Here is a 20,000-nt window from a genome sequence, read left to right as displayed (position 1 = left end):
TCTAGATTAAGGCGGGAGAGGTAGGAGAAGGTGGTTGTTGAAATCAGGAAAAAATGAAGGATTTGCAAGGTGCAGAAGAATAGAAAAATGAAGGATAGTAGCTTCCTCATAAACACAGATATTCCAGAGGACATTCGTAATTGAATTTAGACACTTGGAAATGTAGCAGCAGACATGGCAGCCTGTGGGAGCTACTGAGGCATTTGGAATAGAAATATTAAACACACATTACCATGAATATAACTTCCTCTCACATCAAGTGCACTGCACACATTCGGATGGAGTCATAATTCAGTGTCACAACAGGCCCAAACAGAACAGAACACAGAAAAGATGGCATAGATTAGTAGACAGTATAGAAGAGCGTGAGGAGATGCTAATATCCACAGAGACAGGATTAGTAGTAAGAGGCTCTGACGAATTCTTCATATCAAGTCATATCAGACCAGGCGTTCACTTATTGCATCTCCTGGGTGTGTTTGTGTGTGTGTGTGTGTGTGTGTGTGGGTATGTGAGGCGTTCACATATTGCATCTCATGGGTGTGTGTGTGTGTGTGTGAGGTATTCGTTTATTGCATCTCCTGTGCGAGCCATTGCAGCACGCAGCGCTGAGCGCTTTGACAGCCTGACACACAATTAAAGCAGGGACACAGTGAACACAGCAGAGGAGAAAAGTAAATAAACCTTCAATAGAAACAAAAATACAAAACTGAAAGAAAAAAAATCATATAAATGGGCAATTAAAGAGGTAAAGTATACTATTAGGATAAAGGACAACTGGGGAAATAAATAAGTGAATAGGTAAATGAATAAAACAACTTGAGCTGGAGGCCAACATTAAACAATGCAGTGCAGTGAAATCACTGTTGAACAGGTTTTAAAATGGTTGTTGTCATAGTTACTGTGGGAAGTGCAGACAGCCCTGTGAGGTGCCTGTTCACCCTGTCCCCACACACCCTGGGTAAGTAGAGTGGTCCTCCTGGGACACTCAGAATCTGATATGTTGAAGACAATTTGTTATCCATAAATTGGAGACAATTTTTCATTTAAATCAATTCTAAAATATAGAGGAGACCAGTGTTGACGTAATAAAAGCTAGAAGACCATAGCGGTCAGTTTGAGACACATCTCAGAATCTGAAATGAATTCTAGAATGAAAAAGGAACCAATGAAGAAAAGGTCTTTTAATACCTGCTCTCTCTCTCATTCTGTCCTAAACTGAAGTAGACAGGTCCCAAAGTAGGGACATCAAGAACTCTGTAGGTGGTTATCATTTCATTTATTTATCAATTCTCCCTCCCTTTCTCTCTCCCTTCCTTTTGTATGTCATAGCCCCTGCAGCTTATAAAAAAAGTGAAAGAAACAAGGAAGAAATGCAACAAGGAAGGAGGAAAGTAGGACAGATGTGGATGAGAAATGGGATGTGCTGCTCCCTCACGCATCACTTCTAAGAGACAGAGTCGATAACTGATGACACAGCAGCATCACCTCTTGCTAGACTTAATGGGCCTGTCTATATAAACAGCAGTGAGAAATTAAGGATTTAAGGACTTTAATCAAAACATTAAATTCTACTGGAGCCTGGGCTGGACGATAAAACGATAAAAATAATTATCGAAGTAATGACTTCCCTCGATAAAATTATCGTAACATTAATTCATTTTCAATAATATCGATAATGTCGATAGAGAATAATTAGGAACAGCAGTCCATTTAATTTCTGTGATGCAGCAGGAAGTTGCGGAGAAATGGTATCAGGGTGGCTGCGGGGCATTAAAAAGTCTTAAATCGCTGCGTTGTCTTTGGTTAGGTCAGAGCGTAGACTACTGCGCAGCTAAAGCATCTACATACAAGTGACTAGATAGCCTACTAGCTGGCTAGCCTGCTAACTAGCTCTCTAGTCCTGTCAGTGCTATTTCCACACGCTACACCACGCCTGCTAGCAATGTATTAATTTTACCTTACAACGAACTAACAGTTTATGGAAATTAAACGGAGGTCACTTAAACATATTTATCACAGTGCTCTGATTTTGGGAGGTGGTCTACCTGTTGCTTTGATCGCTAACTTGCCACTGTAACTCAATCCCTGGAATGGTTTGAGTAGTAAAAGCATTGAAACCTTTGGTTTGTACAGGCGTTCTTGTCTGAAGCAAATATGCACCTTTGAAACAGACTTAATTTATATTGTCTTATATCGTTATCGAATGAAAATATAAATATCTATCGTGATAATTTTTTACCCATATCTAATTATCATCCAAGATGCAACAAATAACCATTTGGGTTGTTGCAGTGATTTGTACACTGACACACACACACACACACACACACACACACACACACTGACGCAGGTCCACACTAACACAGATCTACACTGACACACACACACACACACACACACACACACACACACACACACACACTGACACATGTCCACACTAACACAGATCTACACTGACACAGATCTACACTGACACAGGTCTACACTGACACAGGTCTACACTGACACAGATCTACACTGACACAGGTCTACACTGACACACACACACACACACACACACACACACACACACACACACACACACACACACACACACACACACACACACACACAGGTCTACACTGACACACACATACACACACACACACGCACACAGATCTACACTGACACAGGTCTACACTGACACAGGTGTACATTTCATTTTATTACTCATCATCATTAATTTCTTTGCTATTATGCCAAATGCTAACATTTCTCAAGACTGGTTTCTAAAAGCTATGCTTAATGTGTTTTTCCAACCTCAACACAGCACAGTAGAATAATTATTAAAGTACAATAGTTATTATCGTAAGTTTTTATAACTACACAATTGCACACCAGCAAGTATCATTCATATAAACTGACCTTTTAAAATGTATTGAAGGAAAAGCTTAAATTACTTCAAATTGAATTAGACCTACCTTGTGTCTTAGTCTGTGGAAACTGCAGACCAAATTGGAGCTAGAAGGCCTTTGAAAGCCGCTAAAGTGTGGAGAATTCCCCGTTAATAAACCTGATATGGAGGTGTGATATTTTGCTGTTCTCGTGACATGGAATGAATGTACTGTTTTTTAAATACGATCCTGTAGGCAACAATCATCAATGCTTCGGTAAAGTTGTGCTTATTTGATGATAATATAAGCATATGAAAATCTTTTCTTAGATAGATAGATAGATAGATAGATGGATACTTTATTGATCCCGAGGGAAATTAAGGTCATCCAAGTAGCTTACACTTACAAACAAACATGAATAACAATAAATACAAAAATCACAATAAATACAAGAACAATACACATAGGGGGAACATGTACACATGGGGGTGGGGTGTTTACATATAACATATACATATAACAATGTGCTTAACATGTGACAGGGCTGTAAGTGGTGGAAAGTAGTAGTGCAAAAGTGTTCCTGTGACTGTGTGGATAGTGCAAAGAGTCCTGTGCTTGTGTGTGTGGGGATAGTGTACAGTGATATAAATACTTAAATAAAGGAAAGGCAGTCCAAGGGGCTAGTGTAGCCAGTCAAAAAAAGTAGAAAAATGTAGAAAAAGGAAGGAAAAAGGATGGGCAGTGGGATGGAATAAGGAATAAGGTGTGAGGAGAAGAGGAGGGCAGACTGAGGTAGACTCATGCAGAGAAGTCCATTTCCCTCCCCCTCCCCTTCTGTGTGGCGTTATAGAGCTGAATGGCCCTGGGGACAAAGGACTTCCTGAGCCTGTCTGATGAGCATGACAGTGACAGGAGTCTGCCACTGAAGATGCTCCTCTGACCATTAAAAGTGTTGTAGAGTGGGTGGTGGTCATTGTCCATGATTGTAATCAGCCTGCTCAGGGTCCTACTCTCCGCCACTGTTGTAATGCAGTCCAGATCGGTGCCAACAACAGCTCCTGCCTTTCTCACCAGCCTGTCAAGTCGCCCAGCATCCCTCTTCTTTGTGCTGCCTCCCCAGCACACCACAGCATAGAAAAGGACGCTGGCAACAACAGACTGATAACTTGGTTGGACTGATAACTTATTTGCGTTAATAAACCGCTAAATCTTATTTTAGCCTAAATTGTAGGTTGACAGATGTGAAGAAAGCACAGGCTGAAAGAGGATGGGAATTTTCTTCGCCTATGGGCTCCAAAAGGACACAGAAGAGCTGAGCGATGGATAAGACCTGATCAATCAAGAGCTGACAAATGGATAAGACCTGACCAATCAAGCACAGCATTATAACGCCACTCCTCTGTCACTCAAGATGCCACATTATAAAAGGCTGAATCTGTCCCTAAAAGCACTTGATCGGTGACCATCTTACCATTGTCTGGGTTAAGTCTACTGTCAATCACATAAGAGGCACTTAAGTGCTCACAAAGAATGACTGTAGTTTTGGGGAAAGCTGAAAGCTGAACTTTTATCCAGGATACGTTCATATAAAAAAAGTTTAATATTGATCTGAAAGTCTGAGGACCCAGTGTGAATATCTTCAATTCATAAATGGGTTTGAAGGATTGTTTTCCCCCCCCTTTTCAGTCTGCTTTTCTGCTATTCATTTGAAGATTGTAATTTGTTATCTTCTCTGATGGTTTGTTAGGCTTTGATCTTCAGGGTGTTGATCTTCAGCATTTTGCCCAAATCCTTATGACAAGACCTCAGCAACCAGAGAAATACTATGATACCAGAGAAGTACTATGATACTAAACAATGAGCATCTGCAGAGCGGAGGCATTAAGATAACAGCTGGTTAGTTTGAAACATCATGTAGTGTTAGTTTGAAACATCATGTAGTGTTAGTTTGAAACATCCTGTAGTGTTAGTTTGAAACATCCTGTAGTGTTAGTTTGAAACATCCTGTAGTGTTAGTTTGAAACATCCTGTAGTGTTAGTTTGAAACATCCTATAGTGTTAGTTTGAAACATCCTGTAGTGTTAGTTTGAAACATCCTATAGTGTTAGTTTGAAACATCCTGTAGTGTTAGTTTGAAACATCCTATAGTGTTAGTTTGAAACATCATGTGGTGTTAGTTTGAAACATCCTGTAGTGTTAGTTTGAAACATCCTGTAGTGTTAGTTTGAAACATCCTGTAGTGTTAGTTTGAAATATCATGTAGTGTTAGTTTGAAACATCATCTAGTGTTAGTTTGAAACATCATGTAGTGTTAGTTTGAAACATCATGTAGTGTTAGTTTGAAACATCCTGTAGTGTTAGTTTGAAATATCATGTAGTGTTAGTTTGAAACATCATGTAGTGTTAGTTTGAAACATCATGTAGTGTTAGTTTGAAACATCCTGTAGTGTTAGTTTGAAACATCCTGTAGTGTTAGTTTGAAACATCCTGTGGTGTTAGTTTGAAACATCATCTAGTGTTAGTTTGAAACATCCTGTAGTGTTAGTTTGAAATATCCTGTAGTGTTAGTTTGAAATATCATGTAGTGTTAGTTTGAAACATCCTGTAGTGTTAGTTTGAAACATCATGTAGTGTTAGTTTGAAACATCCTGTAGTGTTAGTTTGAAACATCCTGTAGTGTTAGTTTGAAACATCCTGTGGTGTTAGTTTGAAACATCATCTAGTGTTAGTTTGAAACATCATCTAGTGTTAGTTTGAAACATCCTGTAGTGTTAGTTTGAAATATCATGTAGTGTTAGTTTGAAACATCATGTAGTGTTAGTTTGAAACATCATGTAGTGTTAGTTTGAAACATCCTGTAGTGTTAGTTTGAAACATCCTGTAGTGTTAGTTTGAAACATCCTGTGGTGTTAGTTTGAAACATCATCTAGTGTTAGTTTGAAACATCATCTAGTGTTAGTTTGAAACATCATGTAGTGTTAGTTTGAAACATCATGTGGTGTTAGTTTGAAACATCATCTAGTGTTAGTTTGAAACATCATGTAGTGTTAGTTTGAAACATCCTGTAGTGTTAGTTTGAAACATCCTGTGGTGTTAGTTTGAAACATCCTGTGGTGTTAGTTTGAAACATCCTGTGGTGTTAGTTTGAAACATCCTGTGGTGTTAGTTTGAAACATCCTGTGGTGTTAGTTTGAAACATCCTGTAGTGTTAGTTTGAAACATCATGTGGTGTTAGTTTGAAACATCATGTAGTGTTAGTTTGAAACATCATGTAGTGTTATACACCGTATACTTAGAGCCTGCATGTCACAGTGAAATTATCAGTCAAGTATGGACACAATGCCATTGTGACATCAGAACAAACAACACAGCATTTAAATTGGCTGCAACTATAGAGAATTAAACAAACGCAGATCGGAAAACAGTGACACCCATGGGAGAGGATTACATGCCGATGTGTGTGTGTGTATACCTTAAGCATTCATGTCAGAGTGCAGTCAACTCAAACACACACACACACACACACACACACACACTCACACTCACACTCACACTCACACTCACACTCACACTCACACTCACACTCACACACACACACACGCACACACGCACACACACACACACACACACTGTTACGACCCTGTGGGTCTGTCTATGTATTGTTGCCTGTGCTTCTGTTTGTCTTGTGTGTCTTGCAGGTGAGGTGGTGCGCATCTGATTGGGGCTTGAATCCCATCGGCCCAATAAAAGTCCCGGCCCTTTAAAAAGCGGCCGGATTCCATCACACGTGACTGATTTTTCGGAAACACGCATTTTTGGGTTGTCTGCCACGACTGCAACACGTCGTTGCCGCAAGGACCAGTCTCAGGCCTTGCCCGCGCCACAATGAACTATTTGCCACTCACTGGTGTGAGAGACCAGGAGAGAGCGCCAGGCTGTGGAGGCCTGTGTTCGAGGCCTTGTGTTGTTTTTGTATGTTAGTTATTTTTGAGCCGTAGTTCAGTTATCTTTTGTCATTAAATGCACGGTTATTTTTATTCCGTTGTCGGCCCGTGTTTTTAAATGTTTGTTACATGCTCAAGCCCTAGACAGGCATGTAACACACACACACACACGACACCTCACTCTCTGCCTGATAAAGGCAAAGAATTTTCCATGAGGCAATTGTGCTGCGCGGAAGTCCAAACTAATCTCCTGAGCCTAAGAGGAGACTGCTTCACTGGCGATTCACTGTGATGCTGAGGCCCCCGGCATGTCTGGGGAACCACATCTGACAGAAGGTCATTCGGCCAGCCGAGGGGGGTGGGGAGTGGGGGTGGGGGTGGGGGTGCAGTGCTCTATCAGCACTGGCATGATTGGGAGAAGGGTTGTTATCAGACTCTTACACACTGGGGAGAGAGGTGTTATTCTCACATTGACATGATGGGCCAAAGGACTGGTCCGGTTGGTTCTGATGCAAGAGTGTCTGGTAGAAGAGGGATTGGTTTTCTGGCAATGATCCGATGGTGTGGAGATCTGCTATGCCAACGTTGATTGGACGGAGATAGGGAAGGCTATTCCAGGTCTCATCCAATTAGGAAGAGAACTGCTTTTCTACTAGACTGATGAATGTTATTCCCAGTCTGATTCACTTGGTAAGGAGTTTCATTCCGGCAGTGATAGGAAGGAGGAAGGGTATGCTATTCCGGGTTTCGTCCTCTGGGAAGTCAAACTGTTATTCCGGGTTTCGTCCTCTGGGAAGTCAAACTGTTATTCCGTGTCTGATCCGATGGGATATGTTATACCAGGTCTGATGAACGCTGTGGATTTCTCCAGATCACACGTTACCCTGCAGTGACCTGAGCCACACTGGACTGTCTGCCACAACCACTGACTCTCCATCAGGGAAACAAGGCAGAGGGAAACGTTTGATATCTGTACCCTGGGATACGTGTGTGTGTGTGAGAGTGCGTGTGTGTAATGGTGTGTGTGTGTGTCTGTGTGTGTCTGTGTGTGTCTGTGTGTGTCTGTGTGTGTCTGTGTGTGTCTGTGTGTGTGTAAGAGATGTGATGTGAGTGGAGTCATGATATGGGAGAGGGAGAATAAAGCATTTGAAGGAGTATCATGGAAAAGTTGATATTCAGGAGCGGATGGTGAGATCAAGGCCTTACTTCCCATGGGTAGAGATGTGACAGAGACACACATGAACACACATGCACACACACACGCACGCACGCACGCACACACACGCACACGCACACGCACACACACACACACACACACACACACACACACACACACACACACACACACACACACACACACACACAGTGTGCTGGGCGCATGGGGGGGTCAAAGAGGGACCAGCAGCTGTATAAGCCCAGGCCCCCACCACCCCCACTCCCACCCTCACCACCACCACCACCACCAGGGATGTCAGAATCATGAAGTCCTGTCAAGTACGATGATCTGAGAAATGAAACCCCACATGGATGAACTTACACAGCCTCCACTGAAACAAAACACTGTGTGTGAACCAAACACATGGATCCTCAGAGAGGGGGAGAGAGAGAGAGAGAGAGAGAGAGAGAGAAGCGCTTGTTCGATGTGTCATGGCAAGGTCATCTGTCTGTACCTTACCGCCTCACCACTGGGATGCCCCAAGGCTCGGTGATGCCTGCCTCTTTGCCATTTACACCACCTCACTGGGCCCCATCATCCGCTCGCATGGTTTTTCCTATCACTGTTATGCCGATGATACTCAACTGGTTCTGTCTTTTCCCTCCTGAGGACAACAGTGTTTCGGCGCGGATCTCGGACTGTCTTGCTGATATATCCATATGGATGAAAAACCACCACCTTCAGCTGAACCTGGCCAAAACGGAACTGATGGTCTTCCCTGCCATACAGGTCATCCACCACAACATCAATATCAATATTGACTCTTTATCTCTTGTTCGATCTAAAACAGCAAGAAACCTCGGGGTCATTATGGATGACCAACTGACCTTCACAGCCCACATCGCATCTGTCTCCAGGTCGTGCCGCTTTGCGCTATACAACATCCGCAAAATCAGGCCGTACCTAACCCAGTATGCCACCCAGCTGCTGGTGCAAACCTTGGTGGTCCCGCCTTGACTACTGCAACGCCCTCCTAACGGGCTTGCCGGCTTGCGTGGTGAAACCACTACAGATGATCCAGAACGCGGCGGCGTGTCTGGTGTTCAACCAACCAAAGAGGGCACATGTCACCCCGCTACTCATTGCGCTCCACTGGCTGCCGGTAGCTGCACGCATTAAGTTCAAGTCACTTATGCTTGCCTACAGAGAGCTTGCTGGTTCTGCTCCCACCTACCTAAATGCTCTTGTAAGGGCAAATGTTACACACAGGACGCTGCGCTCATCTTGTGAGCTTCGTCTGGCACTGCCACCTGTGCAAGCATGGCAATCCAGACTATTCTCATTTGTAGTTCCACGTGGTGGAACGAACTGCCTAGCACTACCGGAGCAGGGTTGTCCCTCTCTAGCTTCAAAAAGCTCTTGAAGCTCTCTTCAGAGAGCACCTCCCTTCCAAACTGGCACCCTGGCTTAACTTGCACTTAAGAAGTGACAGTCCAGCGCTTCTTTTTCTTTCTATGTCGTTTTATATTTCTTAAAAAATAAGTATTTATTGTTACACCAGGTTTTATTGCTCTTAGCTTGACTGTTTTCTCCCCTGTACATCGCTTTGGACAAAGAGAGAGAGGGAGAGAGACAGAAAGATGGAGAGAGAGGGAAAGAAAGAGAGAGAGGGAGAGGAGAGAGAGAGAGGGCAGGGAGTTAGAGGGAGCTACAGAGAGATAGATTGGGAAGAGAGGGAGAGAGAGAGATGAATTGAGGGAGATATCAGTTCTTGTCAGCCAAACACACAAGTGTTTGAACTTTACAGGGGCAAGTGTGTGTGTGAGTATGTGTGTGTGTGTGTGTGTGTGTGTGTGTGTGTGTGTGTGTGTGTGTATGGAGGAGTTATCTGTCTTCACTCTGAGCCAGCTTGTGGCGTCAATATAACCAGAATATCATGATCACAGCACAAGGCCACCTGCTCCAACAAGTACATATACATCACTGTCCCCCACTCACTGTTCCCTAGACACAGACCAGTGACGTGGTGAGGCACAGAAACCGGAAGTGATTACGTCATTCCGATCTCTAGTTGTTTAAAAAAAATAGAAATGTATACATCATACATGTATATATCCTTATGGTTTAAAAATTGTCATCTCACCAGAACTGAAAAAACTTTGTTTTATTGTCTAATACTATTACTTTTAAACGATTGTTTTTTTAAATTATAAGTAGTTCTACGGCTCAGTAGTCAACTGACTTTTACGAGGCTATAGGCCTAAAGCTAAACGTACAATCGGTGTGGTAATTGAACTTTTACACCATGTCAAATAAGATATTAATAGTAACAAGGTAGCATATGTAGCCCTCCCACAAATGATATGGCTCATTTCATTTTGTCTAGGGAAAATATAACCAAGGTGGTGTGATGCTAATTTAAATTACCTTTTACACAACTCGGACACTTGAATTCGCAGTTTGGAAAAAAAAACAATTACATATTTATTTACACAACGTATTAACAAGCAAACAGTTAAACACCGCAGACATAGCACCCAATACCACCCATGTTCTACTGACCGGTATAATTTAAAGTTGGTGCACTTTCGTTGGAGCTCTTAACCGTCAATTTGAGGTGAAACCAAAGTAATCCACTCACGGCTCCCAATATAGTTCAGTAGAAATCCGTTGTCCTTTTCTCCCGCGATCTACCTCCTCTTCTTGAGCGAATGCAGTCAGTGGCTAGTTTAGCTCAGGCACCTATTCTGCTCACAACTTCAAGGCAACTTTCCTGCACCTAGCAGCCTTAGCGAGGTTTGTGTTGCGCATGAATATGTCCCGTTGGGAAACGTAAAACACTCCAATGCAAATGTCAATACCTTCTGTCCCGTGGTTTGAAGCAAACATTTTAGCTCCGCCATTGGTCTCCCATTATTAATCATTTCAGGTTTGGACTGCAAGTCCAGTTTTGAGAACTGCTTCAGCTTAGCAATACAACCTTCCATTTTCGCCGTCAAGTAGAAGTGTAGAAGAGGACCTACTTTTAGAACCAACATATACCCGACAATTGCGCCCTCACTCGCCTCCTTTCCTGATGCAGTTGTACTGCCTGCCTCACTAACAATATTTTTCATTGCGATTTGAGCTCAACTCAAAGGTTCTACGCTTGCGCACGCATGCGTAAAACCCAGTTTGGAGTGATTGCGCTATCCTAACTGAGGCACTGGCTCAGCTGCCCATAGACACCAATGCATCTGCCTCATCCCACGGCACGTCCCTGTTTTCTGGAACCGGAAATGCGCAAATTCAGCGATTTTGATAATAAAAATGCTCGAAATGATCGTAATCATGCAGTAATTACACTCATACCACAGATAAGAAGAGAAATATGAATATTTATTTTATATAATATATATATATATATTGTTTTACTTTTCAAAATGACAGGCTCTGCCTCCTAGGACCGCACGTCCCTGACACACACACACACACACACACACACACACACACACACACACACACACACACACACACACACACTAAAGCACACTAAAACACACACCCACACAGTTCTCTTCAACACATTGTCGACTGACTGCAAACTCAAATACACGCATCGTCCCCCACACTTGGTCCATTCTACACTCATCTAAATGACACTACACCAAAATACTTCTTTGCAGCAGACCAAGTCAACAGTGAAGGGTACAGTCAGACTGGTCCATAGACACAAAGACGAGGACGAGTCACGGTCTACGAGTTACTGACTTAGAAAACACAAACAGGTATTAACATGACACAACATGACACTCCACTATGATTTATTCTGATCTGCCTATTTGAGACAAGGCCACGCAACTTCAGACTTCTTTCGGGTGAGGCTAGGAGTCTCCAGACTAATAGTGAGCATGGCTACTTTCAGGTGAGACTAATAGTGAGCATGGCTACTTTCAGGTGATACTAATAGTGAGCATGGCTACTTTCAGATGATAACAGCATCGGAAATACACGAGGGCAAAGGGCAAAACTGCCACTAAGAAATATAGTTTTGCCCCTAAAATTACTAGGAGAGGGGCAAAATAATATAATTTTGTGTAATAATAATTTGATGAACGTGTCAAACATCGTAGCCTATACGACCCGGTCAGTTGCCATTACATTTATTTATTTTTTTGTCTTGACTGCTTGTTGCGTGAAGAACCGAACGTTCTAACAAAAAACATTCGGAGCAGTGTTGCCAATTTAGCGACTTTGTCTCTATATCTGGCGACTTTTCAGACCCCCTTGGCGACTTTATTAGCAAAAAGCGACTAGCCACAAATCTAGCGACTTTTTTATTTTTGTCATTTGGTGGATTATTGTGTTGACAAAGCACTGAAAAAGCATCTCACATATCCTGTTCTGCAGTTCAAGATACAACGGATTTCACGAAAGCTGAGAACAGCGAGGGCTGTAATGGTCTCCTCTCTACTCACACAGCACCTGCAGTGGACACATGAGGATCAGAGCAGTCTCTGTCACCATCTCAGGTTCTAAAAGATAAAATTCACACACCCAGCAACTGTCAAAAAATTAAAGTTAGATTGGCCTGGGGTGGAGGATGACGGCGACGACGACGAGAAAAAGACCTGATTTTTTTTTTCAAGTCATGTCGGACTTGTGGACAACGAGTTGCCCAAGTCGTTGTAAATCCAGCACAGGCACATTTTTCTGCTGACTTCATCAAGGGGAGCGAAAACATACAGAAATACATGGCCTTTCGTCACCAGGCGCCAAGCAACACGCCATGGCCTACGGTGAATGATAACTAGTTATAATACTTTTAGAAATTATTTAGTTCGGTTAAGGTAGTTTAATGTTAGTTAGCTAACGTTAGCTATCTTTGATAGTGCGTTAGCTACAAAGGCTTGCTTGCAAGCTAGCTTAATAGTCTTAACTGTATTTCCTGTAGGCCTACTATGGTAGGTACAACATGATTAAAGGTAACACAAAAATCCATAAATATGATGTGTTATTATTATAAAAAAAAGAAAGAAAAAAACGATTGTTAATAGTTGAATAATGAAATGTAGTAGTAACAACTCATAACCACAAAGAAATAAGAATAAACGTGAATATGATTGTCTAATTTACACTGTCTGTTTGGTTTTTGTTCAAAAAATCTAAGAAAACACTTTGAATAGTCTGCCTAATAGTCTTATTATTGCCATTTGATAAGAATTGTTCATATACTTTAAAGTAACACTTTGCAACAATTTGACACTTTTTGAGGTATGGTTCTATAGGCAACTAGTTTTGGTAACATCCTCTTAATTTTGATCGCATGGTCATGTGAAGGACAGATCAAGACCTGTGTCTTTCCCACTAGCCATCCAAGATATGCCCTATGTAGTTCTGTGTAACGGGCTGGAACACCCTGCAAAAATGGAAGAAAAGCTTTCACATGCATGACATACCAGGTATACTGCAAAAAGACACCAGTTAGTGTGTTGGCAAGCTTCTTTTAGTGTCAGCTGGGCTGTTGGTGGTGGTTACAAGATTTTTGCATGTCTTTTAGGTAGTTAGCGTACTAGTTTTGGAACAGAATTCCGTATTGCTGCTTTAAGCCTAAATAAGTGTGTTTATTATTTTGAACAAAGGTTAAATGTTTTTCACAAGTTTCTAAAAGTGCCCCCAATTTTTTGTGAAATGCCCCTGGATTTCAGTAAGTGGGGGCAAAAATTGCCCCCTAAAAAATATGTAAATTTTCCACCCTGGGTGAGAATAATAGTGAGCATGGCTACTTTCATGTGAGACGAGGAGTGAGAATGGCTACTTTCAGGTGAGACTAATAGTGAGCATGGCTACTTTCAAGTGAGACTAATAGTGAGCATGGCTACTTTCAAGTAAGACTAATAGTGAGAATGAGACGAGGAGTCTCCAGACTAATAGTGAGCATGGCTACTTTCAAGTGAGACTAATAGTGAGAATGAGACGAGGAGTCTCCAGACTAATAGCGAGCATGGCTACTTTCAGGTGAGGCTAGGAGTCTCCAGACTAAGAGCGAGCAGGAAGGTTTTAGCATGCAGAGTAGAGAGCCCTAATTACGCACAGAACAGAACAGAGCAACCACTCAGCACAACACAAGAGGTGCTACACCGACTGATGGATAATCACTACAGCTGTTTATGTGCAATCTCACACACACACACAGACACACAGACACACACACACACACACACACACACACACACACACACACAGTACACACATACACACAAACATACACACACACACACACGCACACACACACACATATAAACAAACGTATACACACACACACACACACACACACACACACACACACACAAACACAGACACAAACATGCCTGCATGTGCACATATACACACACAGATGTATGCAAATTAATATTTAATAATATACACACATACTGACTCGCACCCACCCACACACAGACAGATATGCAAAAGCAAATGAATATGCATGCACACATGCACACACACAAAAACACAGACACCAGCACACACACAAACACACACACACACACACACACACACACACACACAACACCACACACACACACACACACACACACGCACACACACGCACACAGATAGATAAACCAAAAGCTCTTTAGGCCAGCAGCCACATCTCTCCATATGGTAGGTGTCATCAGGAAAACAAATGAGATCAATTATTGACACCATTAACACATAACATTATCTCTCTCTCACTCTCACTCTCTACCTGTCTACCTCTCTCTCTCTCTCTCTCTCTCTCTCTCTCTATATATATATATATATATATATATATATACAGTATATAAAAGCATAAATGGCTAGAGTAATTGCCAGTCATTTAAAGGGCCAATGGTTTCAAGAGAGAGAGCTTAATCCTCATGTTGTGAACACGAACCAGTATGAAGATAATTGTGAAAAGAATGAGAATAGAATTAACATAAATGTTAATAATGCTTTTTTATACGTTTGATTTTGATCTATTTTGATTTCTAAAAATGCAAGTAATTGCCTTTAATTTCTAGTTTTCAAGTCTTCTTTTAATAACGTTTCAAAACGGTCAGATCTGCATCAATATGAGGAATAAAACAGTTCTGAACACCAGGACCATAAGCGTGGAGGAGCGGCAGTAAGAGAGCTCTTCTCTTCTCTTCTCTTCTCTTCTCTTCTCTTCTCTTCTCTTCTCTTCTCTTCTCTTCTCTTCTCTTCTCTTCTCTTCCCCTCTCTTCTCTTCTCTTCTCTCCTCTCCTCTCCATCACAACAAGCCTCTGTGAGAGAGAGAGCAGTGCTTATGTGCTGATTGAAAGTGTTGAATCTAATTAAGGCTCTTAGAACTGCAGCTTTGAAGCATTTAACTTGTTGTTTTTGTGTCAACACGGTACAGTTCAGTACATGAACTAGATGCTGTGAATTTTGGTCAGATATCTGGGCGCTTTCCAGAAATAACACTTGAAAATGCTGTGTAATGATACGATTGATTGGATCTAAATCAACCAACAGTAAACATCAAACACTTCAATCCCCCAAGCCCCTTCCTATTGGCTCCTTCCCAGCATGTGTCTACATTCAGCTGCTCTTGGAGGTCAGAATTCAGCCAGCATCACCTTGGAATTCAGCCACTTTAAGGCCAGCATGAGCCTGAAACTTCAGCTCCTTCTGCAGATTAAAGTTGACTGCAGGCACGCTCCGACAGCGGTGTGATTGTGTGTGTGTGTAAGGTAAGGTAAGGTAACTTTATTTGTACCCGAGGGTAGATTTGGTTGCAGGTAAAAAAGAGTGGGGTGCTTACACACACATAGACAACATTAATGACATTGACAGAAAACGGACAGTGACATAACAGAGACGACTAGTGCTCCAGACATAGGGACATGGATAACAAGTATACAAACAGTTATTAGTGTCAAAATACAGCGGATAAAATACAGAGTAAAAGCCATCATAGATACTAAACACTAGTCCAGAATAAATAAATAAATAGATTAAGAAGGCTGTACGGTCCATAAGTTAATAACTGAGTGTGTTGTCTGACCATTTGTAGTCTATAGTCTGGCTATTTAGTGTTTTAATTTCTGAGGGAACAAAACTGCCCCTGTATATCTTGTTTTACAGTGTGTGTGTGTGGGTGTGTGTGTGGGTGTGTGTGTGTGTGTGTGTGTGTGTGTGGGTGTGGGTGTGGGTGTGGGTGTGTGTGTGGTGGTCCTAGGTCCTGTCAGACGTCTCATACTGCCAAGTGAGGCGTGTGGCACGGTCCCCCTGAGTGACTGGGTCCTTAGCAGGGGCACACACACACACACACACACACACACTGACACAGGAGCTTTCATTATCTGAGTGCTTAGCATTCAAACGGGCCCAGACGCCGGCGCCAGGCCCTCTGCGAGTGCATGTGTCAGACGCAGGGTTCGCTCAGCGCCCGTGTCACACTAAATTGGATCACGGTCACAGGCTGTACCTGGGGAAGAAGGACTTGCGCTGCGGGACCCGTCTGCATCATTTGAATACTGACAAGTGGTGAAAATGTGTACTTGTCTGTAAGTCTCTCTCCCTCTCACTGTGTCTGTGTTTGTGTGTATGTGTGAGAGAAAGGAGAGTGTTCATGTATGTTTGTGTGTGTGCACAGTCTTTTCTGGTTTGTTTCTCTGTGTGTGTGTGTGTATGTGTGTGTGTGTGTATATGAGCATACGCGGTATGTGTGGATGTATCCTTGTATTTGATCTGTGGCGTAATTGATACTCTAACCATGTTTTCTGTTACTTCATGTCTGATTTTATTATGCAGCTGTGAGGACCCCGGGTCACAGACGGAGATGCCTGATTCAAATATCAATCGGACCCAGTCCACTGCCCTGCTTTTATCGATCTGAACAATGACTTGCCTTATCCTATCAATGACCTGCCTAATGATCACACACACACACACACACACACACACACACACACACACACACACACACACACACAAAACACACAAACACACACACACACACACACGCAAAACACAAAACACACAAACACACATACACACACACACACACAGTCCTTCCATCAATAACCTGCCTAATGGAAATTACATGGGAAATGCTGTATTCACAGAAACCTCCAGATCAGAGGTGAGCCCCTCCCTGGCCTCAAGCATGAATGGCCTCTTGGCTATGGCTAGGTCCTTGTTTAGGACTGTGGAAGTGCATTTGTGTGTGTGTGTGTGTGTGTGTGTGTGTGTGTGTCGGACAGTAGGAGAGGAGATGTGTGCTGCAGCATCATGTACACTGGGTGGGGGCTATAAAATAGGGGATGTTGAGTTGACTAGATCCCCAAAAGAACTGTATGACTGGTGGAGTAATGAGTGACAATCGCCAAGGTTGTCCGGTAAGAACAATACAGAATGCCAATGTCCAATGAAGATGAAGGTTTATTTCCAACACACACACGCAAGACTTGATGGAACAGGATGATATGGAATGAACAGGGTAATGAATGCTAGAATTATCCTTGTAGGGGACTTACACACATGAATCCGTGTATTGACTGAAGTGAACCGTGAACTGAACCGTGGTTTTTATGAAATAATATAAATGACAAATATACAAACATTAGCAATCAATACAATAAATGAATCATTATGTACAACAAGAATGAATATGAAATGGTGACAGTATCCTGAATGATAAGCGGTCCGACAGTGAATGCTCAACACAACAAATAATAGGTATTTAATAGGTATTTACCTAAACTAATATTTACAGACTTAATAGCTAAACACACATGTAATAACAGAACACTCACTGTCTTAAAGACGCACGGCAATGATGAAAAGAAATGTCTCTGAACTTTGTCCCACAAAATCCTTGCTGCTCCTCTCTCCAGCTTCTTGACCAACAAAATGGCCAGAGGAAGGTCGGGCTTATATAGCGGCCAGAGGGGCTGAGAGGCATGTTCAGGCATGCCTCAGGGGGAGACTCGAAACCAGGGACGTGCGGTCATAGGAGGCAGGGGAGGCAGAGAATATACAGCCGCGGAAAAAATTAAGAGACCACTTCAAAATTATCAGTTTCTCTGGTTTTACTATTTATTGGTATGTGTTAAAGTAAAATGTACATTTTAGTTTTATTCTATAACGGACTGGCAACATTCCTACCAAATTTCAAATAAAAATATTGTCATTTAGATCATTTATTTGCAGAAAAATGACAATTGGTCAAAATAGCAAAAATGATGCAGTGTCTTCAGATTTCGAATAATGCAAAGAAAACAAGCTCATATTCATTTTTAAACTACACAATACTAATGCTTACACTTAGGAAGAGTTCAGAAATCAATATTTGGTGGAATAACCTTGATTTAAAATCACAACTTTCATGTGTCTTGGCATGCTCTCCACCAGTCTTTCACATTGCCGTTGGGTGACTTTATGCTACTCCTGGCGCAAGAATTCAAGCAGCTCGGCTTCTTTTCATGGCTTGTGACCATCCATCTTCCTCTTGATCACATTTCAGAGGTTTTTTATGGGATTCAGGTCTCGAAATTGGGCTGGCCATGACAGGGTCCTGATCTGGTGGTACTCCATCCACACCTTTACTGGCCTGGCTGTGTGGAATGGAGCATTGCCCTGCTGGAAAAAACACTTCTCAGAGTTGGGGAACATTGTCAGAGCAAAAGGAAGCAAGTTTTTCTTCCGGGACAACGTTTTACTTTGCCTGGCTGAGGTTTGTAAAAGACCATAAGGATTGAAAAAGCGGACTGGAGGTTCTTCTAAGTTCGTCTTCTCTGATGAGTCCGATTTCACAGTAGGTGCAAGACTCTCTGGCTGGTAGGCCTCTCCAGGTCTCCGTCTAACCATCAGATGACCATGTGTTGGGCAAAGCTGAAAATTGGACTCATCAGAGAAGACGAACTAGAAGACCCTCCAGTCCGCTTTTTTCAATCCTTATGGTCTTTTACAAACCTCAGCCAGGCAAAGTACAACGTTGTCCCGGAAGAAAAACTTGCTTCCTTTTGCTCTGACAATGTTCCCCAACTCTGAGAAGTGTTTTTTCCAGCAGGGCAATGCTCCATGCCACACAGCCAGGCCAGTAAAGGTGTGGATGGAGTATCACCAGGTCAGGACCCTGTCATGGCCAGCCCAATTTCGAGACCTGAATCCCATAAAAAAACCTCTGAAATGTGATCAAGAGGAAGATGGATGGTCACAAGCCATGAAAAGAAGCCCAGCTGCTTGAATTCTTGCGCCAGGAGTAGCATAAAGTCACCCAACGGCAATGTGAAAGACTGGTGGAGAGCATGCCAAGACACATGAAAGTTGTGATTTTAAATCAAGGTTATTCCACCAAATATTGATTTCTGAACTCTTCCTAAGTGTAAGCATTAGTATTGTGTAGTTTAAAAATGAATATGAGCTTGTTTTCTTTGCATTATTCGAGATCTGAAGACACTGCATCATTTTTGCTATTTTGACCAATTGTCATTTTTCTGCAAATAAATTATCTAAATGACAATATTTTTATTTGAAATTTGGTAGGAATGTTGCCAGTAGGTTATAGAATAAAACTAAAATGTACATTTTACTTTAACACATACCAATAAATAGTAAAACCAGAGAAACTGATAATTTTGAAGTGGTCTCTTAATTTTTTCCGCGGCTGTATATATATGTATATATATATATTATAAAATAAATATTCATATTTCTCTTCTTACCTGTGGTATGGGTGTAATTTCTGCATGATTCCGATCATTTCGAGCATTTTTATTATCAAAATTGCTGAATTTGCGCATTTCCGGTTCCAGAAAACAGGGACGTGCCGTGGGATGAGGCAGATGCATGGGTGTCTATGGGCAGCTGAGGCAGTGCCTCAGTTAGGATAGCGCAATCACTCCAAACTGGGTTTTACGCATGCGTGCGCAAGCGTAGAACCTTTGAGTTGAGCTCAAAACGCAATGAAAAATATTGTTAGTGAGACAGGCAGTACCACTGCCTCAGGAAAGGAGGCGAGCGAGAGCGCAATTGTCGGGTATATGTTGGTTC

At 42.2% G+C, this 20,000-nt stretch overlaps 1 protein-coding gene across 1 annotated transcript in view; it reads right to left on the bottom strand.

Moving 5' to 3' along the window:
* The window catches only part of grin3bb (glutamate receptor, ionotropic, N-methyl-D-aspartate 3Bb), a gene marked incomplete at both ends in the record, with an annotated part of 128,499 nt that overhangs the window by 44,646 nt on the left and 63,853 nt on the right, over window positions 1-20,000 (bottom strand). The window lies entirely within an intron of this gene.

This window comes from Sprattus sprattus (assembly GCF_963457725.1).
Source record: "Sprattus sprattus genome assembly, chromosome: 2".
Taxonomy (NCBI): Eukaryota; Metazoa; Chordata; class Actinopteri; order Clupeiformes; family Clupeidae; genus Sprattus; species Sprattus sprattus.
This window is presented reverse-complemented; position numbering and strand designations above follow the sequence as displayed.